At 52.6% G+C, this 23222-nt stretch overlaps 2 protein-coding genes across 7 annotated transcripts in view; both read right to left on the bottom strand.

Moving 5' to 3' along the window:
• LOC138480694 (gap junction beta-1 protein-like) overlaps window positions 1-22851 on the bottom strand; it is a 40132-nt gene extending 17281 nt beyond the window's left edge. The window contains exon 1 of one of the 3 annotated variants that reach the window (XM_069612377.1): window positions 22715-22851. The gene's annotated coding sequence lies outside the window, so the exon portion shown is untranslated. Of the gene's footprint in view, window positions 1-13405; window positions 13521-16809; window positions 16940-22714 lie in introns of those variants that run through there. The other 2 variants (XM_069612379.1, XM_069612378.1) reach the window with 2 other exon arrangements.
• Window positions 1-23222, bottom strand: part of LOC138480695 (gap junction beta-1 protein-like) — a 35540-nt gene that overhangs the window by 9990 nt on the left and 2328 nt on the right. The window contains exon 1 of one of the 4 annotated variants that reach the window (XM_069612380.1): window positions 22715-22851. The exons of 1 other annotated variant lie outside the window; for it this stretch is intronic. The gene's annotated coding sequence lies outside the window, so the exon portion shown is untranslated. Of the gene's footprint in view, window positions 1-13405; window positions 13497-16809; window positions 16946-22714; window positions 22852-23222 lie in introns of those variants that run through there. 2 more of the 4 variants (XM_069612381.1, XM_069612383.1) reach the window with 2 other exon arrangements.

The following is a 23222-nucleotide window of genomic DNA, read 5'->3' on the forward strand; positions in this document are numbered from 1 at the left end:
AAAGGAACAGTACAGACAGCAGCAGCATAAGCTTCCCTCAAGCTCAGGACAGGTAAAGCATGGCAAGCAAGCTTCACTGAAAAGGAAGAGCACAGACAGCAGCAGCGCAAGCTTCCCGTAAACACAGAACAGTAAAAACATTGGCAGCAGCACAGCAAGCTTCAATGAAAAGGAGGAGCACAGACAGCAGCAGCACACGCATCCCTCAAACTCAGAACAGGCACAGCTCGAGCAGAAGCAGAGCAAGCATCACTGAAAAGGAAGCGCACAGATAGCAGCAGCACAAGTGTCCCTCAAACTCAGAACAGGCACAGCACGAGCAGCAGAGCCAACTTCACTGAAAAGGAACAGCACAGACAGCAGCAGCACAAGCATCCCTCAAACTCAGAACATGCACAGCACAAGCAGACGCAGCGCAAGCTTCACTGAAAAGGAACAGCACAGACAGCAGCAGCATAAGCATCCCTCAAATTCCGAACATGCACCGCACGGGAGTGCAGCAGAGCAAGCTTCACTGAAAAGGAGCAGCATCCCAAGCATCCCTCAAACTCAGAACAGGCACAGCACGAACAGAATCAGAGCAAGCTTCACTAAAAAGGAAGAGCACAGACAGCAGTAGTACAAGCACCCCCCTAACTCAGAACAGGCACCGCACGGGGCAGCAGAAGAGCAAGCTGCACTGAATAGGAAGAGCGCAGACAGCAGCAGCACAAGCTTCCCTCAAACTCAGAACAGGCACAGCACGAGCAGAAGCAGAGGAAGCTTCACTGAAAAGGAACAGTGCAGACAGCAGCAGCACAAGCTTCCCTCAAACTCAGAACAGGCACAGCACGAGCAAAAGCAAAACCAGCTTCAGTGAATAGGAAGAGTGCAGATAGCAGCAGCACAAGTGTCCCTCAAACTCAGAACAGGCACAGCAAGGGGCAGCAGCACAGCAAGCTTCACTGAATATGAGGAGCGCAGACAGCAGCAGCACAAGCTTCCCTCAAATTCAGAACAGGCACAGCACGAGCAGAAGCAGAGCAAGCTTCACTGAAAAGGAAGAGCACAGACAGCAGCAGCACAAGCTTCCCTCAAACTCAGAACAGGCACAGCACGAGCAGAAGCAGAGCAAGCTTCACTGAAAAGGAAGAGCACAGACAGCAGCAGCACAAGCTTCCCTCAAACTCAGAACAGGCACAGCACGAGCAGCAGCAGAGCAAGCTTCACTGAAAAGGAACAGTACAGACAGCAGCAGCACAAGCTTCCCTCAAACTCAGAACAGGCACAGCACGAGCAGCAGCAGAGCAAGCTTCACTGAAAAGGAACAGTACAGACAGCAGCAGCACAAGCTTCCCTCAAACTCAGAACAGGCACAGCACGAGCAAAAGCAAAACCAGCTTCAGTGAATAGGAAGAGTGCAGATAGCAGCAGCACAAGTGTCCCTCAAACTCAGAACAGGCACAGCAAGGGGCAGCAGCACAGCAAGCTTCACTGAAAAGGAACAGTACAGACAGCAGCACAGGCTTCCCTGAAACTCAGGACAGGGACAGCACGGGGCAGCAGCAGCACAAGCTTCCCTGAAACTCAGGACAGGCACAGCACGAGCAGAAGCAGAGCAAGCTTCACTGAAAAGGAAGAGCACAGACAGCAGCAGCACAAGCGTCCCTCAAACTCAGGACAGGCACAGCACAGGGCAGCAGCACAGCAAGCTTCACTGAAAAGGAACAGTACAGACAGCAGCACAGGCTTCCCTGAAACTCAGGACAGGGACAGCACGGGGCAGCAGCAGCACAAGCTTCCCTGAAACTCAGGACAGGCACAGCACGGGGCAGCAGCAGACCAAGCAAGCTTCCCTGAAACTCAGGACAGGCACAGCACGGGGCAGCAGCAGACCAAGCAAGCTTCACTGAAAGGAAGAGCACAGACAGCAGCAGCACAAGCTTCCCTCAAACTCAGGACAGGTACGGCACGGGGCAGCAGCAGACCAAGCTTCACTGAAAGGAAGAGCACAGACAGCAGCAGCACAAGCTTCCCTCAAACTCAGGACAGGTACGGCACGGGGCAGCAGCAGACCAAGCTTCACTGAAAGGAAGAGCACAGACAGCAGCAGCACAAGCTTCCCTCAAACTCAGGACAGGTACAGCACAGGGCAGCAGCAGAGCAAGCAAGCGTCACTGAAAAGGAAGAGCACAGACAGCAGCAGCACAAGCTTCCCTCAAACTCAGGACAGGCACAGCACAGGGCAGCAGCACAGCAAGCTTCACTGAAAGGAAGAGCACAGACAGCAGCAGCACAAGCTTCACTGAAAGAAAGAGCACAGACAGCAGCAGCATCACAAGCTTCACTGAAAGGAAGAGCACAGACAGCAGCAGCAGCTCAGCGCGGCTCCCCTCACTAGCATTGGATGCAGCCCCCCTTTTTATCTCACTTGGAAGTATGAGGGCTTGAGGAGACCCCCGCAGGTTAGACCTGGTGAGGTGCAGTGTGTGCTGTGTACAGGTTACTAACACTCACCCCAGAGGGATGGGCCTGTCTGTCCAGGCTGCGTGGATTTAAACCCGCCACTCCTGTTTGGATAATGACATTATGTGTCGACATGGAACTTTTTGAGGCTCCTTGGTTGATGGTGTTATGGGGCAGAAGAGTCTGGGGTACCGCAAGGAATCGGTTTTTCGCAGAAAGCTTGTGAGTGCCAGGAGCTGTGGGCCAGAAGGTGCGACCGGAAGTGGAATGCTAAGAAGGGGCGGGCCTTCTGGTCCCCATTGGCCATCAGTACCCATGTGTTTATGTTGCTATAATCAACTATGAAGCAACCTAACCGCGTGCTGCTGGACATGCCAACATGTTTCCGTCCAGTCCAGCGTGTTTGGAAGCCTTCTTCAGGGCATATGGCACATCTTTCCTTACAATCCTTATCGCAGATGGTAACCCCCTTATCGGTGCAGTTTTTAGATGTTGACCATGTGCCGGGCTACGTCTGTTCTTTCGGAGCACAGATAATCTGCAAACATAGAAAAGAGCCACGGGGTGTGAGTGACGCATGTGCTATGTTCATACACACTCACCCAGTGAAACAAGATTAATGGACACACTCACCCAGTGAAACAAGATGAATGGACACACTCACCCAGTGAAACAAGATGAATGGACACACTCACCCAGTGAAACAAGATGAATGAACACACTCACCCAGTGAAACAAGATGAATGGACACACTCACCCAGTGAAACAAGATGAGTGGACACACTCACCCAGTGAAACAAGATGAATGGACACACTCACCCAGTGAAACAAGATGAATGGACACACTCACCCAGTGAAACAAGATGAATGGACACACTCACCCAGTGAAACAAGATCAATGGACACACCCACCCAGTGAAAAAGATGAATGGACACACTCACCCAGTGAAACAAGATGAATGGACACACTCACCCAGTGAAACAAGATGAATGGACACACTCACCCAGTGAAAAAGATGAATGGACACACTCACCCAGTGAAACAAGATGAATGGACACACTCACCCAGTGAAACAAGATGAATGGACACACTCACCCAGTGAAACAAGATGAATGGACACACTCACCCAGTGAAACAAGATGAATGGACACACCCACCCAGTGAAAAAGATGAATGGACACACTCACCCAGTGAAAAAAAGATGAATGGACACACTCAACCAGTGAAAAAAGATCAATGGACACACTCACCCAGTGAAACAAGATCAATGGACACACTCACCCAGTGAAACAAGATCAATGGACACACCCACCCAGTGAAAAAGATCAATGGACACACTCACCCAGTGAAACAAGATGAATGGACACACTCACCCAGTGAAACAAGATCAATGGACACACCCACCCAGTGAAAATGATCAATGGACACACTCACCCAGTGAAACAAGATGAATGGACACACTCACCCAGTGAAACAAGATGAATGAACACACTGACCCAGTGAAACAAGATCAATGGACACACTCCCCCAGTGAAACAAGATCAATGGACACACTCACCCAGTGAAACAAGATGAATGGACACACTCACCCAGTGAAACAAGATGAATGAACACACTCACCCAGTGAAACAAGATCAATGGACACACCCACCCAGTGAAAAAGATGAATGGACACACTCACCCAGTGAAACAAGATGAATGGACACACTCACCCAGTGAAACAAGATGAGTGGACACACTCACCCAGTGAAACAAGATGAATGGACACACTCACCCAGTGAAACAAGATGAATGGACACACTCACCCAGTGAAACAAGATGAATGGACACACTCACCCAGTGAAACAAGATCAATGGACACACCCACCCAGTGAAAAAGATGAATGGACACACTCACCCAGTGAAACAAGATGAATGGACACACTCACCCAGTGAAACAAGATGAATGGACACACTCACCCAGTGAAAAAGATGAATGGACACACTCACCCAGTGAAACAAGATGAATGGACACACTCACCCAGTGAAACAAGATGAATGGACACACTCACCCAGTGAAACAAGATGAATGGACACACTCACCCAGTGAAACAAGATGAATGGACACACCCACCCAGTGAAAAAGATGAATGGACACACTCACCCAGTGAAAAAAAGATGAATGGACACACTCAACCAGTGAAAAAAGATCAATGGACACACTCACCCAGTGAAACAAGATCAATGGACACACTCACCCAGTGAAACAAGATCAATGGACACACCCACCCAGTGAAAAAGATCAATGGACACACTCACCCAGTGAAACAAGATGAATGGACACACTCACCCAGTGAAACAAGATCAATGGACACACCCACCCAGTGAAAATGATCAATGGACACACTCACCCAGTGAAACAAGATGAATGGACACACTCACCCAGTGAAACAAGATGAATGAACACACTGACCCAGTGAAACAAGATCAATGGACACACTCCCCCAGTGAAACAAGATCAATGGACACACTCACCCAGTGAAACAAGATGAATGGACACACTCACCCAGTGAAACAAGATGAATGAACACACTCACCCAGTGAAACAAGATCAATGGACACACCCACCCAGTGAAAAAGATGAATGGACACACTCAACCAGTGAAAAAAAGATCAATGGACACACTCAACCAGTGAAAAAAGATCAATGGGCACACTCACCCAGTGAAAAAGATCAATGGACACACTCACCCAGTGAAACAAGATGAATGGACACACTCACCCAGTGAAACAAGATCAATGGACACACTCACCCAGTGAAACAAGATAAATGAACACACTCACCCAGTGAAACAAGATGAATGGACACACTCACCCAGTGAAAAAGATCAATGGACACACTCAACCAGTGAAAAAAGATCAATGGACACACTCACCCAGTGAAACAAGTTCAATGGACACACTCACACAGTGAAAAAGATCAATGGACACACTCACCCAGTGAAACAAGATGAATGAACACACTCACCCAGTGAAACAAGATGAATGGACACACTCAACCAGTGAAAAAAGATCAATGGACACACTCACCCAGTGAAACAAGATGAATGGACACACTCAACCAGTGAAAAAAGATCAATGGACACACTCACCCAGTGAAACAAGTTCAATGGACACACTCACACAGTGAAAAAAGATCAATGGACACACTCACCCAGTGAAACAAGATCAATGGACACACTCACCCAGTGAAAAAGATCAATGGACACACTCAACCAGTGAAAAAAGATCAATGGACACACTCACCCAGTGAAACAAGATGAATGGACACACTCACCCAGTGAAAAGGATGAATGGACACACTCACCCAGTGAAACAAGATGAATGGACACACTCTCCCAGTGAAAAGGATGAATGGAGACACTCACCCAGTGAAAAGGATGAATGGACACACTCACCCAGTGAAACAAGATGAATGGACACACTCACCCAGTGAAAAGGATGAATGGACACACTCACCCAGTGAAACAAGATGAATGGACACACTCACCCAGTGAAACAAGATGAATGGAGATGAATGAACACACTCACCCAGTAAAACAAGATCAATGAACACACACTCACCCAGTGAAACAAGATCAATGAACACACTCACCCAGTAAAAAGGATGAATGGACACACTCACCCAGTGAAACAAGATGAATGGACACACTCACCCAGTGAAAAGGATGAATGGACACACTCACCCAGTGAAACAAGATGAATGGACACACTCACCCAGTGAAACAAGATGAATGGACACACTCACCCAGTGAAACAAGATGAATGGGCACACTCACCCAGTGAAACAAGATGAATGGACACACACCCAGTGAAAAGGATGAATGGACACACTCACCCAGTGAAACAAGATGAATGGACACACTCACCCAGTGAAACAAGATGAATGGACACACTCGATGAATGGACACACTCACCCAGTGAAACAAGATGAATGGACACACTCACCCAGTGAAAGGGATGAATGGACACACTCACCCAGTGAAACAAGATGAATAGACACACTCACCCAGTGAAACAAGATGAATGGACACACTCACCCAGTGAAAAAAGATCAAAGGACACACTCACCCAGTGAAATAAGATGAATGGACACACTCACCCAGTGAAACAAGATGAATGGACACACTCACCCAGTGAAACAAGATGAATGGACACACTCACCCAGTGAAAAAGATGAATGGACACACTCAGACAGTGAAACAAGATGAATGGACACACTCACCCAGTGAAACAAGATGAATGGACACACTCACCCAGTGAAAAAGATGAATGGACACACTCACACAGTGAAACAAGATGAATGGACACACTCACCCAGTGAAACAAGATGAATGGACACACTCAGCCAGTGAAAAAGATGAATGGACACACTCACCCAGTGAAAAAGATGAATGGACACACTCACCCAGTGAAACAAGATGAATGGACACACTCACCCAGTGAAACAAGATGAATGGACACACTCACCCAGTAAAACAAGATCAATGAACACACTCACCCAGTGAAACAAGATGAATGGACACACTCACCCAGTGAAACAAGATGAATGGACACACTCAGCCAGTGAAAAAGATGAATGGACACACTCACACAGTGAAACAAGAAGAATGGACACACTCACCCAGTGAAACAAGATGAATGGACACACTCACCCAGTGAAACAAGATGAATGGACACACTCACCCAGTGAAACAAGATCAATGAACACACTCACCCAGTGAAACAAGATGAATGGACACACTCACCCAGTGAAACAAGATGAATGGACACACTCACCCAGTGAAAAAAGATCAAAGGACACACTCACCCAGTGAAATAAGATGAATGGACACACTCACCCAGTGAAACAAGATGAATGGACACACTCACCCAGTGAAACAAGATGAATGGACACACTCACCCAGTGAAACAAGATGAATGGACACACTCACCCAGTGAAAAAAGATCAAAGGACACACTCACCCAGTGAAATAAGATGAATGGACACACTCACCCAGTGAAATAAGATGAATGGACACACTCACCCAGTGAAACAAGATGAATGGACACACTCACCCAGTGAAAAAAGATCAATCAAAGGACACACTCACCCAGTGAAATAAGATGAATGGACACACTCACCCAGTGAAACAAGATGAATGGACACACTCACCCAGTGAAACAAGATGAATGGACACACTCACCCAGTGAAAAAGATTAATGGACACACTCACACAGTGAAACAAGATGAATGGACACACTCACCCAGTGAAACAAGATGAATGGACACACTCACCCAGTGAAACAAGATGAATGGACACACTCACCCAGTGAAAAAGATGAATGGACACACTCACACAGTGAAACAAGATGAATGGACACACTCACCCAGTGAAACAAGATGAATGGACACACTCAGCCAGTAAGATGAATGGACACACTCACACAGTGAAACAAGATGAATGGACACACTCACCCAGTGAAACAAGATGAATGGACACACTCACCCAGTGAAAAAGATGAATGGACACACTCACACAGTGAAACAAGATGAATGGACACACTCACCCAGTGAAACAAGATGAATGGACACACTCACCCAGTGAAAAAGATGAATGGACACACTCACACAGTGAAACAAGATGAATGGACACACTCACCCAGTGAAACAAGATGAATGGACACACTCAGCCAGTGAAAAAGATGAATGGACACACTCACACAGTGAAACAAGATGAATGGACACACTCACCCAGTGAAACAAGATGAATGGACACACTCACCCAGTGAAAAAGATGAATGGACACACTCACCCAGTGAAACAAGATGAATGGACACACTCACCCAGTGAAACAAGATGAATGGACACACTCACCCAGTGAAACAAGATGAATGGACACACTCACCCAGTGAAACAAGATGAATGGACACACTCACCCAGTGAAACAAGATGAATGGACACACTCACCCAGTGAAAAAGATGAATGGACACACTCACACAGTGAAACAAGATGAATGGACACACTCACCCAGTGAAACAAGATGAATGGACACACTCAGCCAGTGAAAAAGATGAATGGACACACTCACACAGTGAAACAAGATGAATGGACACACTCACCCAGTGAAACAAGATGAATGGACACACTCAGCCAGTGAAAAATATGAATGGACACACTCATCCAGTGAAAAAGATGAATGGACACACTCACCAAAACAAGATGAATGGACACACTCAGCCAGTGAAAAAGATGAATGGACACACTCAGCCAGTTAAAAAGATGAATGGACACCCTCACCCAGTGAAAAAGATGAATGGACACACTCACCCAGTGAAACAAGATGAATGGACACACTCACCCAGTGAAACAAGATGAATGGACACACTCAGCCAGTGAAACAAGATGAATGGACACACTCACCCAGTAAAACAAGATCAATGAACACACTCACCCAGTGAAACAAGATGAATGGACACACTCACCCAGTGAAACAAGATGAATGGACACACTCAGCCAGTGAAAAAGATGAATGGACACACTCACCCAGTGAAACAAGATCAATGAACACACTCACCCAGTGAAACAAGATGAATGGACACACTCACCCAGTGAAAAAGATGAATGGACACACTCACCCAGTGAAACAAGATGAATCGACACACTCACCCAGTGAAACAAGATGAATGGACACACTCACCCAGTGAAACAAGATGAATGGACACACTCACCCAGTGAAAAAGATGAATGGACACACTCAGCCAGTGAAAAAGATGAATGGACACACTCACCCAGTGAAAAAGATGAATGGACACACTCACCCAGTGAAACAAGATGAATGGACACACTCACCCAGTGAAACAAGATGAATGGACACACTCACCCAGTGAAACAAGATGAATGGTATTTGTTCGAAATCATACCTGTGTTTCCTGCATTACTCTGGAGAGGTATTCTGCATTAAAATGTATCGAGAAATGATCTAAAATATACTAAGTTATTGAGCAGGTGCTTCTACTTGATATTTAGCCTGGGTAGGGGAGTTCTAGGGAAGGGTGAACACACGCTATTTATAGTACTCGACTTGGAGGAGTGAAAGGGGCCGTAATGGCCGAGAAGCGACCGGTGCCCAGAAGCGGGGGCGGCCTCGTTACAGATGAGGCTGAAAAACAGGAAACACGCCATTCAGGTTGGAGAGCGGCTGCCGGGCCGCCCTTGCGGGCAGTGCTGGGCGAGCCCAGTGCGGTGAAGTTCACCAACACACGCTCGTGTGTCTGCACGTGGGAGGGTCCGTGCAATAACGCAGGGGACACAATCTTCCTCTGGGCCGAGTCTCCAACCCACTGCACCCCGCGCTCCCCATGGAACCAGTGCCCCCGAACCCCTGGATCAGATGCGGGCCCCTCCTGCTCCAGGGCACACTGAGGACAGCTCTGCTCTTTTCTCTGCCAGAATGATGAAATGCGTGACGGCGTGAAGGAACGAATGGGACTGAGGTAACAAGCAGCGCCTCAGTGTAATGCGGCACCCCAGTGCCATGTGCGCCAGCGCTTCGAGGCCATGACGATGGCAGTAGGCTAGGGTGACCAGATTAAAAAAGTGAAAAACCGGGACAGGGCAACTAACATAAAAGTAGGACTAACTCTTGAAAGTGGTTGTCAAGGCACTACACTTCAGCAGCGGTTGGAAAGAAGGGGGTTTAAGTGTTAGTGTCCAAATAAACACATATTATAATTAATTTATCACAAACTAACACTATCTTAAGTTGTAAAATGCAGCATTTCTTCTGTGCGAGATTGTGCATTCATTCATGCATGTTTGTCAGCTATGAAGAGCAACTACCAAAAAACCGGGACCACTGCAATTTGCAATGGAAACATAATCTTGAGAAAGGGGACAGAGCAGCAAAAACTGGGACAGTCCCGGGAAAACCGGGACGTCTGGTCACCCTACAGTAGGCGCTACTGTGATAACAAGCAGCGTCTCACTGCAATGGCACCCCAGTGACCTGTGTAGCAAACTGCCCCTACACTAGCGCTTTGAGGCCGTGACGATGGCAGGAGGCGCTATGCAAGTCGCATAACATGCATAGAGATAGATAGACGTCAGAGAGACAGATATGTCACGTGGGCCAGCAGGAACACATTTGCAGCACTGAGCAGAGCACACACACCTGCTCCCCATGTGGTTGTTGGAACACGTGTGCCCGTGCAACACCACTGCAGCAACAGCACACCCTCCAACCTTTCACCAATCTGTGACTGCGTGTTTCACCAATTGTGTTAGTGTTTTGCACATCACGTATAAGTACAGAATGTACACTTTTGTGCACGAGGTCCAGGGTTGTGCCCTCTGCCTGTGGTTTCTGCGTGGGCCCCGTTCGTTGCCCTGTATTTTTCCCCTCTCTTTCCCCCTTTTCTTGGGTGGGTGGGTTTCAGGAACAAGAGAAGTATTCTGCGTGTGTGCAGAGCACCAAAGGAGTGTGTTTCTTGCTGCCCGGGCACCTCCTTATATCCTGAAAGATTTGCCCTAGGCTTTGCATGCTTGGGGGTGGGGGAGGGGGCTTTGCATGCTTCGGGGCTGGCGCCGACGGCAGTGCCCATTGTTGGACACCTGCGCGCCCCCTGCCTCCCTGATCTCCTGGGTGCTCCACTTGCTAATGTGCCTTGGCACCATGCTATGTGCCCCACCCTGCCTGGCTCCCTGGAGTGGGGCGAAGGGAGCGGGTTGGGGTTACCCCTGTGTACCTGCATGCTGTAGTTTGCAGCATGTGTCTTGCCCCTCCCCCTTTGTCCTCCTTGCCCCCCAGGTTACCGGCCGGTCTTTCTAGCTGGGGGGTGCCCCCCTTGCAGCGCTGTCTATAAGGTGCCAAGAGGTAGCTGGGTGAAGGGAGGAGGTAGAGGCGGGGTCCCGAGAAGTGAGAGTCCCCCATGAGGAGGTAGAGACAGGGGGTCCTGAGAAGTGAGAGCTTGTCTACACCCCATCACGAGGAGGTAGAGACAGGGGGTCCCGAGAAGTGAGAGGCAGAGACAGGGGGCCGGAGAAGTGGGAGGTAGAGACAGGGGGCCGGAGAAGTGAGAGGCAGAGACAGGGGGCCGGAGAAGTGGGAGGTAGAGACAGGGGGCCGGAGAAGTGAGAGGCAGAGACAGGGGGCCGGAGAAGTGGGAGGTAGAGACAGGGGTCCCGAGAAGTGGGAGGTAGAGACAGGGGGTCCGGAGAAGTGAGAGGTAGAGACAGTGGGTCCGGAGAAGCGAGAGGTAGAGACAGGGGGTCCCGAGAAGTGAGAGCTAGAGACAGGGGGTCCCGAGAAGTGAGAGGCAGAGACAGGGGGCCGGAGAAGTGGGAGGTAGAGATAGGGGTCCCGAGAAGTGAGAGGTAGAGACAGGAGGTCTCGAGAAGTGGGAGGTAGAGACAGGGGGTCCGGAGAAGTGAGAGGTAGAGACATTGGGTCCGGAGAAGTGAGAGGCAGAGACAGGGGGTCCCGAGAAGTGAGAGGTAGAGACAGGGGGTCCCGCGAAGTGGGAGGTACAGACAGGGGGCCGGAGAAGTGGGAGGTAGAGCGAGAAGTGGGAGGTAGAGACAGGGGGTCCCGAGAAGTGAGAGGTAGAGACAGTGGGTCCGGAGAAGTGAGAGGTAGAGACAGGGGGTCCCGAGAAGTGAGGGGTAGAGACAGGGGGGCTCGAGAAGTGGTGAGGTAGAGATAGGGGGTCCGGAGAAGTGGGAGGTAGAGACAGGGGGTCCGGAGAAGTGACAGCTCGTGTAGACGCCCTCACGAGGAGGGAGAGACATGAGACACCCGCTGGGCAGTGACCTCGGGCCCTCTGCTGCAGCGGGCCCCTGAGAGCGGCCCCTGGCTTTTGCGTGAAAATGGCGCGAGCAGTGAGCGGGAGAGGCCGCTTCGCTGAACAGGATGGGCGGTCGACGGGGGGGGGGCGGGATCGAGGGGTTGGAGCTGGGCCCTCATCACCCACGCACAGGGAGGCGGCGGCCTTGCACAGCGCACACCGCGATCCCCGTGGCCTCCAGGCGCTAGCTGCCGCAGAACACCGACATTTGCTTTAGGCCGTCACAGCATTTGGAGCAGCGCGCCCAGTGCCGCCCGCCTCCAGAATGGCCTCAGGGCGCTAAACAGTGGAGATGGCACGTGTTTACGGCTTGGCGAGAAGGTAAAAGTGTAGGGGGAAAGCGAATTTCCCCAAAGAATTACCAGTATGGGGTGTGGGCGAGACGCCCTTTGAGGGGTCTGTGAGACCCCTGCGCTGCGTGGCTTAGGCTTTAAGGACGCCTCGGGTGGCGCTCTGAGGAGCCCCCCCCCCACACCAACCTGGTACACCCCTGTGTGTTCTGATTCAAACCCAAATCCCCCCCTCTCCCAAACACATCCCAAACCCCTCCACCCCCAAAACCACATCCACAAAAGAAGCCCCTCAAACCCATAATCAAAACCAAATCCCACATCCCAAAACCCTCCCCCCAAAACCACATCCAAAAAAACAGCACCCCACATCCATAACCCACATCTCAAATACACTCCCCAAAAGCACACCCAAACCCCTCCAGCTCAAAAACCAGAACAAAAACACCAACACCCACACCTCAAGCCTGCATCCCAAACGCAAAACACACCCCTAAACCACATCCAAATCAGAAATCCCACCCCACGCACACCCCCCCCCCCCCCCCGAAAGGCGGAAGAGTTTCAAAGGGATCTTCGCGGAGGAATAAACAATAACCATGGTAGCATTTTAGCTCACAACAGGGAATCACCGATAGAAATAAGGGCGCGGGGGAGGGGAGTGAGGGGGGGGGTACGACAATGGCCCTATTTCCTGGAATTGTTTGCGTGTAAAGCGGGGGTTTGCGCGCCGTCTACCCGCAAATCCACGTTTTACACGCAAATAACTGTCCATACCGTGCTGCCAACCCTCCCGCTACTCACGGTTCCGGAGGCGCCAAGTGCGGAGGTGTAGGAGGCGCTATACAGGACCGCATCCGCAGAAGCCTGCGCCCCTCGCCCGGGCAGAAGAGGCAGGCGAGGGCAGGTCACACGAGCCGTGTGTGCGGGGCACACACCTGTGCACAGCCGCACAGCGCACCTGTGCATGGAATGCAGGCGCACAGGTTGCGGCGGCCAGGCCCACCGCCAAAACGACAGCCCTGGGCCGTGCATGCCACCGGGCCGCTGCGTGTGCCGTGCCTGGGTGTGTGGGTCCGCGTGTCATGAGCGTGGGGCTGGCCGAGCACCCGAATCTTACAATACGCGTGTATCCCGGTGCACCCATGGCCGTGTCACTGGGTGTGTGAATGGGAACGCCATCACGCGTGCCATTGTGTCACCACAGACTGCCGCTGGCTGTGTCACCGAGTGTGCACCCGGTGGTGTAAATGCCCCGGCCACTGAGTGTGTCACTGGAGGTGCCACGGGTGTGTGCTACTGGCGGCCACTGAGTGTGTCACTGGAGGTGCCACGGGTGTGTGCTACTGGCGGCCACTGAATGTGTCACTGAAGGTGCCACGGGTGTGTGCTACTGGCGGCCACTGAGTGTGTCACTGGAGGTGCCACGGGTGTGTGCTACTGGCGGCCACTGAGTGTGTTACTGGAGGTGCCACGGGTGTGTGCTACTGGCGACCACTGAGTGTGTTACTGGAGGTGCCACGGGTGTGTGCTACTGGCGGCCACTGAGTGTGTTACTGGAGGTGCCACGGGTGTGTGCTACTGGCCGCCACTGTGTGTGTTACTGGAGGTGCCACGGGTGTGTGCTACTGGCGGCCACTGAGTGTGTCACTGAGTGTGTTACTGGAGGTGCCACGGGTGTGTGCTACTGGCTGTGTCACTGAGTGTGTTACTGGAGGTGCCACGGGTGTGTGCTACTGGCCGCCACTGTGTGTGTTACTGGAGGTGCCACGGGTGTGTGCTACTGGCGGCCACTGAGTGTGTCACTGAGTGTGTTACTGGAGGTGCCACGGGTGTGTGCTACTGGCTGTGTCACTGAGTGTGTTACTGGAGGTGCCACGGGTGTGTGCTACTGGCGGCCACTGAGTGTGTTACTGGAGGTGCCACGGGTGTGTGCTACTGGCGGCCACTGAGTGTGTTACTGGAGGTGCCACGGGTGTGTGCTACTGGCGACCACTGAGTGTGTCACTGGAGGTGCCACGGGTGTGTGCTACTGGCGGCCACTGAGTGTGTTACTGGAGGTGCCACGGGTGTGTGCTACTGGCGACCACTGAGTGTGTTACTGGAGGTGCCACGGGTGTCTGCTACTGGCGGCCACTGAGTGTGTTACTGGAGGTGCCACGGGTGTGTGCTACTGGCCGCCACTTTGTGTGTTACTGGAGGTGCCACGGGTGTGTGCTACTTGCGGCCACTGAGTGTGTCACTGAGTGTGTTACTGGAGGTGCCACGGGTGTGTGCTACTGGCTGTGTCACTGAGTGTGTCACTGAGTGTGTCACTGATAGTGTAAATGCCCCTGCCACTGAGTGTGTTACTGGAGGTGCCACGGGTGCGTGCTACTGGCGGCCACTGAGTGTGTTACTGGAGGTGCCACGGGTGTCTGCTACTGGCGGCCACTGAGTGTGTTACTGGAGGTGCCACGGGTGTGTGCTACTGGCTGTGTCACTGAGTGTGTCACTGAGTGTGTCACTGATGGTGTAAATGCCCCTGCCACTGAGTGTGTTACTGGAGGTGCCACGGGTGCATGCTACTGGCGGCCACTGAGTGTGTTACTGGAGGTGCCACGGGTGTCTGCTACTGGCGGCCACTGAGTGTGTTACTGGAGGTGCCACGGGTGTCTGCTACTGGCTGTGTGGTTGGATGTGCCATGGCAGGGTCTCAGCAAGTGGCTCACTGAGGTTGCCAGTACTGAGTGTGCCACTGTGTGTATGCATGAGTGTATCGCAAGGTGTGTTACTGAGTGTGTGACGGGCATCCGCGGGCGCTCCGGTTAGTAGGCCCTGTGGCGGCTTCTTGCCTAAGTGTGTGATTCCCAAGGCCCCTGGGTCACTCATGTGCCACCATGCACTGCCCTCAAGCTGTATCTACTCGTGTGACTTGCTGAGTCTTTCACTGAGCGTGAAGCGGGGAGTGCGAGTGTGCAGTCTGCCCCTCCCCCAAGCCACTGCACCAGCTGGAGGCCCTTCTTAGTCTCCGGCTTTACCCTGCCTCCTCCTCTGCGGCCCCTGCCATGTGTGGGCACTTGTGTCCTCAGAGCTCGGGAGTGGCTCGGGGTGAGGAGAGGGGTCTGCGCAGTGCGAGCAGGATCTCAGCAGTGTGCGGAGTAGGGTGTGAGCAGTGCACGCTGTAGGGTCCCGCCCCGCACAGTCCTGCAGAAACACTGTGGGACCCCTGGACAGCGATGTCCAGCCCCGACCCTGAAGTCACTGCACCTGTCACTCACTGCTCACACTGAGGCCTCCACTGAGCCCCGATGAGACGGAGGAGGGACGGAGGGGGCAGAGGGGCGTGGGAAGAGGGGAGGAGTGGGCAGTGCAGAGAGAGCTGCAGGCAACGGGCGAGAGAAAGGAGGCGCCAGGAAGTGGCGTGCGATGCTGGCGGCTTCAAGGCGCACTGAATGGACCGTTTCTGAGTGCAGCGCTGAGCGCGAGTACAGGCTCTTGGAGTGGAGCTGGGTGGGATGAAAGGCAGGGGCCACGTCCCTTACAGACCATCCCAATCATTCTTTCTGTTATGGGAGAGATGCCAGCCCTCGGCCCACAGACTCCAAGGAACCAGAGCTGTGCCGCCCAGTGCCCTGTACACACAGCGCCTGGAGATACCCGCTGACACAGCAAGCGCTAGGCCACAGCAGCCGGGCCCACACGAGCCAGGGCCTGTGTTCCCCACACCCCTGCACTCAGGGGGAGGGGGTCCGGGGGAGAATACCCTGGTTGAGGGCCAAACCAAAGACATAACTCCAGCTGCCGCCATGACACCCAAACACCCGCAACCACGAACCCACCCGCCAGGGAGCCCCGGGTGCACTGGCCTGATCGCCCCCCCCCCCTAGTGGCAGGATCCTCCGAGCCCCAAGTGTGAACCTTGCCAGTGCCTTATGCCCCCCTCCCAGGCATCGCTCACACCCCTCAGGGGACGTTTAGTTGGCATAGTTCGTGGTGCCCCTGTAACCGGCCTCTCGCGGGCACTGCCTTCCAAGGGCCTACATGTTACCCATGGCCTATGCTGCCTGATGACTGGCCCGTCCCTGGCAGTGCCCCCTGTTGGGATGTATGGTTCCCTTGCCCACATGACCTAGTTTCTACCCCCCACATCATAGGGAATGCACGCGGCGCGCATAATGCCCCCTGGCAGGACCCCCCACACCCCGGGAGATACACGGTGCCCATACCTTCTGCTGCCTGCTGGTCGGTCCCTCCCTGGCAGTGCCCCCGGCGCTCTAGGGCTGCCCTGGCAGGGTTGCCATGGTGGGCAGCGGCCGCCGGCCAGCCTCCTGCTCGGTGCCCGGTGCAGAGTGTCCTGTGCCCCTCCACCCTGCAGTCATATGTTCTGTTATAATGTGACCCTCACAAAGAACCCTTTGAGGGGCAGGCGCACAAGGCGCCTTAGAATTCAGATGAAACGCCTGGCGCGCTCGCCCACTGCCCTGGGCACACAGTGGGCATTGTGCAGCGTCCACCGTGGCACAGGGACTGCAAGGAAACAGACCGTGGTGCGAGCTGGGCCTTCATCCAGCCAATCAAACACCCATTAACATCTCCCCTCCCCACCAACCCCCCCCCCCCCAGGCCCCTATCCGCAGGCCGACCGTATCCATTCACCCTTAAAACACACTCACCCCATGGCCAAGAAAACCCATTCAAAAAAGTACAACAGAGAGTCATTCACCCCAAGGATAACACCTGCAACTCACAGTCATTCAGACTAGGGCAAACTAGTCATTCACATTCAGACCACAACTAGCCCTTCACAGTAAGACTAAACCCTCAGGCCAAACTCAGTCATTCACCCGCAGGATACGCACATCCATTCACCCTTGGAGCTCCCCCAGCAATTCACACCATGGACAACAAAATCCATTCGCCAAAGCACCCCACAGAGTCATTCAGCAACACACCATACAAAGTTGTTTGGGGTAGGCACACCATCCCCCCTCAGGCCACAGCAAGCCCTTTATCAGGACATCACACTCAGCCATTAACCCTCAGGCCAAAGTTGCCCACAGGATACAAACAATCATTCACCCGAGACCAAGACAATCCATTCACCAAAGAACAACACACAGTCATTCACCCTAGGATAACAAAATATAACTCACAGTCATTCACTTTCAGATCACACCCAGCCCTTCACCCACAGGATACACACAAGCATTCACCCCTAGACCAACAAAATCCATTCACCAAAACACCCACCAGATTCATTCAGAAAAACACCACACACAGTCGTTTAGGCTAGGCACACCATTCCCCCTCAGGCCACAGCAAGCCCTTCATCAGGACATCACACTCAGCCATTCACCCACATGATACAGACACCCATTCACCCCGAGACCAAGATAATCAATTCACCAAAGCACCCCACAGAGTCATTCAGCAAAACAGCATACTCGGTCATTCAGTCTAGGGCAAGCATAGTCATTCGCCTTCATACCTCACCCAGCACTACATTATATCACCACCTTCAATACCAAGTTAGCCATTCACCCACAAACCAAACGCATTGAAACGCAAGCCAAACGTATGCCGTCGCCACCAGAGCACACTCAGCTATTCATCCTCAGGATAAACTCACCCATTCACCTCCAGACCACCCAGCCAGTCCCCAAAACACCACAGTCAGCCATTCATAGGCAGGCGGACCACAGCCAGCCACTGACCAAACTACGAGGGTCCCCTTGAGCACCCCTGCCAGAGCACTCGAAAAGTGCCTTCAAGAAAACGCCCCAATATAATCCGCCTTCGCAGCGCTTTACTCCACCCTGGTGTGTGCCAACAATAGGCCTCTTACATTCCACAAAGAACCCCCGTTCCCGAGTTCTGCTTACAAGACCCCCAAAGCTCCCAGTGCGCGGCAGACTGAGTTCTGGGGACCCCTGGTGGGGTCACAACTATCCCGCCTCCCAAGCCCCCGCCAGAGAAGCATCGGCGCTATAAAACCACGACTTAGTGACTTACACAGAGTACAAGACTCACATCAGGACCATAGTCTATTTGAGCCCCCCAGACCTAAACCCCCCACCCCAGACACGCCTGGCACCACTTGGATGCCCCCTCCCCATATTCTAGTTCAAAACATACCTGTGCCCCTGCCAGCGCCTCGCCAGGAAAGAGAATAGGAGACATGACCTTTGCCCCGTGGCCTGAGAACCGCACTGCTGCCAACTCTTGCAAACACTCCAAAGGTCACCCCCCTGCCCCCTTCCCTGCAGCTGTGCCGGTCACAGGAGCCAGCCGCAGCGCCCCCTGGGCTGTCTGTGCAGGGGCAGCGCCCGTGTGGCATGCCACCAGACACGTGCTTCATGGCACAGAAGGCAGAGATGGCAGTTATTGCCTGGAATGCAATGCCACATCATACCCTATGGCCTGTGCCGCGGTATGAGGCCACATTGCGGTATTTCTAACTCACAGACAGCACCGACTACTGCAGAGAGCGCTGTATATAATCCGAGGGTCACGGGTCCCAATCCCAGTAAAATAGCCCCAACGGTTAATGCACCAACCCCCGAGACCTGTGTAGAAACTACAGGTCGTTGCTTCCAATTCGAGGTCACTAGCTCAGTGGGGTTTTGCGCTTGCTGCAGCGATAACTGCATTACCTAAAACCCACAGCTCCTTTCCTCGGTGAAATAGTTCAGTCGGTTGAGAGCATGCCGTGTAGAGGCAGTCTCTGATTCTTTCAAGGATGATAACATGAGTCCTACTTAGATTATTAAAGATAACATGGATTATTTACAGCGCCGAGAAGTCACGATGCAGCGCGTGGTCACTAGTGCTTCATAAATACTGCCTTAAAAAAAATATATCAAATGCTTTTCCAGATGCATCAGTGACACTAAACCTCCTTCTGGGGACAAGTACGTGCAGCACTGAACCTCCTGCCAACCCCCCCCCCTCCCCCACCACGCCCTTACCCTAATACCACCCCATCTACCTCACAGACGCAGGATTCATACAGCAGAGCTATCCCTCAAGGTGTACCCCTCTTCCAGCCTGTGGGGTCTTGGAAAGCAGGCGTAGGCCTCACGTAACACGAGGTCTTATAGGACCACAACGAAGAGTATACAGGCCAGCAGAGCTATTCCTTACACTATAGAGCTATACAGGCCCAGCAGAGCTATCCCTTACACTACAGAGATATACAGGCCAGCAGAGCTATTCCTTACACTATAGAGCTATACAGGCCCAGCAGAGCTATCCCTTACACTACAGAGATATACAGGCCAGCAGCGCTATCCCTTACACTACGGAGATATACAGGGCTCAGCAGAGCTATCCCTTACACTACAGAGATATACAGGCCAGCAGCGCTATCCCTTACACTACGGAGATATACAGGGCTCAGCAGAGCTATCCCTTACACTACAGGGATATACAGGCCCAGCAGAGCTATCCCTTACACTACAGATATACAGGCCCAGCAGAGCTATCCCTTACAATACGGAGATATACAGGCCAGCAGAGCTATCCCTTACACTACAGAGATATGCAGGCCAGCAGAGCTATCCCTTACACTATAGAGATATACAGGCCCAGCAGAGCTATCCCTTACACTACAGAGATATACAGGCCCAGAAGAGCTATCCCTTACACTTCAGAGATATACAGGGCTCAGCAGAGCTATCCCTTACACTATAGAGATATACAGGCCCAGCAGAGCTATCCCTTTCACTATAGAGATATACAGGCCAGCAGAGCTATCCCTTACACTACAGAGATATACAGGGTTCAGCAGAGCTATCCCTTACACTACAGAGATATACAGGCCCAGCAGAGCTATTCCTTACACTATAGAGCTATACAGGCCCAGCAGAGCTATCCCTTACACTACAGAGATATACAGGCCAGCAGAGCTATTCCTTACACTATAGAGCTATACAGGCCCAGCAGAGCTATCCCTTACACTACAGAGATATACAGGCCAGCAGCGCTATCCCTTACACTACGGAGATATACAGGGCTCAGCAGAGCTATCCCTTACACTACAGAGATATACAGGCCAGCAGCGCTATCCCTTACACTACGGAGATATACAGGGCTCAGCAGAGCTATCCCTTACACTACAGGGATATACAGGCCCAGCAGAGCTATCCCTTACACTACAGATATACAGGCCCAGCAGAGCTATCCCTTACAATACGGAGATATACAGGCCAGCAGAGCTATCCCTTACACTACAGAGATATGCAGGCCAGCAGAGCTATCCCTTACACTATAGAGATATACAGGCCCAGCAGAGCTATCCCTTACACTACAGAGATATACAGGCCCAGAAGAGCTATCCCTTACACTTCAGAGATATACAGGGCTCAGCAGAGCTATCCCTTACACTATAGAGATATACAGGCCCAGCAGAGCTATCCCTTTCACTATAGAGATATACAGGCCAGCAGAGCTATCCCTTACACTACAGAGATATACAGGGTTCAGCAGAGCTATCCCTTACACTACAGAGATATACAGGCCCAGCAGAGCTATTCCTTACACTATAGAGCTATACAGGCCCAGCAGAGCTATCCCTTACACTACAGAGATATACAGGCCAGCAGAGCTATTCCTTACACTATAGAGCTATACAGGCCCAGCAGAGCTATCCCTTACACTACAGAGATATACAGGCCAGCAGAGCTATTCCTTACACTATAGAGCTATACAGGCCCAGCAGAGCTATCCCTTACACTACAGAGATATACAGGCCAGCAGCGCTATCCCTTACACTACGGAGATATACAGGGCTCAGCAGAGCTATCCCTTACACTACAGGGATATACAGGCCCAGCAGAGCTATCCCTTACACTACAGATATACAGGCCCAGCAGAGCTATCCCTTACAATACGGAGATATACAGGCCAGCAGAGCTATCCCTTACACTACAGAGATATGCAGGCCAGCAGAGCTATCCCTTACACTATAGAGATATACAGGCCCAGCAGAGCTATCCCTTACACTACAGAGATATACAGGGCTCAGCAGAGCTATCCCTTACACTATAGAGATATACAGGCCCAGCAGAGCTATCCCTTTCACTATAGAGATATACAGGCCAGCAGAGCTATCCCTTACACTACAGAGATATACAGGGTTCAGCAGAGCTATCCCTTACACTACAGAGATATACAGGCCCAGCAGAGCTATCCCTTACACTACAGAAATATACAGGGCTCAGCAGAGCTATCCCTTACACTACAGAGATATACAGGCCCAGCAGAGCTATCCCTTACACTACAGAAATATACAAGGCTCAGCAGAGCTATCCCTTACACTACAGAGATATACAGGCCCAGTAGAGATATACAGGCCAGCAGAGCTATCCCTTACACTACAGAGATATACAGGGCTCAGCAGAGATATCACTTACACTACAGAGATAAACAGGCCCCGCAGAGCTATCCCTTACACTATAGAGATATACAGGCCAGCAGAGCTATCCCTTACACTATAGAGATATATAGGCCAGCAGCGCTATCCCTTACACTATAGAGATATACAGGCCAGCAGAGCCATCTCTCAAGTATGACAGACCATATAGGCGCAGACTCTGACCGTGCCCACCTGTGCCCGGGGCACACTCTGCTCCGTGGCACCTGCTCCCAGGGAACCTGCTCCCAGGTGCCACCATGCTGTACCGCCTATCTCTGCCACCCCTCTCCACGCAGGTCCCTTAGCATGTCATGGCAGAACCGACCCCCCTGGGCGCCCCTCCTCCACCCGCCTGGACCGCAAGCAGGGGGCCACGTCAGCACTGGCCCCGGAGCACACGTGCCCTTTGCTACTCACAGTCCAAGTGATGACATCAGGACGGAACCCCTGCAGCGCTCACGCTCCAGTGAGGGTGCCCACATCCACTCACTCTTCACTGAGGGCACCACTCCACTCACGCTCCACTGAGTGTGCCCACATCCACTCACGCCCCCATCGGTAACCATTGCCACTCGTGCTCCAGCAAAGCCACCCCGCCCCACTCTCGCCCCAGCGAGGGTGCCCACCTCCACTCACGCCCCCATCGGTAACCATTGCCCCTCGTGCTCAAGAAAAGCCCCCCCCCGCCCCACTCTCGCCCCAGTGAGGGCACTCACCTAGGTTCCAAGGAGTATCGAGAAAGGTGGGTGGGGGCCTGTGAAGGGCGCCGCGGGGTGCCTGCCTCCTCCAGGCGCTATGGGGTTTCTACGGCCGCGGTCCTGGTCCTCCAGGGACTCGAGGGGGCGTCTTGCCTCGTCCAGGGACTGTCCAAGGTTCTGCCCGGCCGCCCCCTCCAGGCGCCTTTATACCCGCAGCGGACTCTAATCTGGACTTCTTACAATGCCCAATCAATGAGTAATCCGGGGGGGGGGGGGGGTGAGGTGTGCAGTCTCGGCCCCTCCCTCCCTCTGAGGTAGGAGCACTGGCACAGACTGCCCCAGCTGTGGACCCTAATCTGGTCAATACAGGCCCAGCCCCTCCCTAGCACCCCCCCCCCGCAAGATATGGGCCCAGCCCAAGGGCCGCTCTATTCTTCCAGGTCCAGTCACCGCCTGGGGGCTGGAGCCAGGCCCTGCCGGGCCGGCCTGGGCCTGGCACCGCTGCCCTACACCTTATGCCCACAGC

This window comes from Ambystoma mexicanum, chromosome 5p (assembly GCF_040938575.1).
Source record: "Ambystoma mexicanum isolate Mex_15411 chromosome 5p, UKY_AmexF1_1, whole genome shotgun sequence".
NCBI lineage: Eukaryota > Metazoa > Chordata > Amphibia > Caudata > Ambystomatidae > Ambystoma > Ambystoma mexicanum.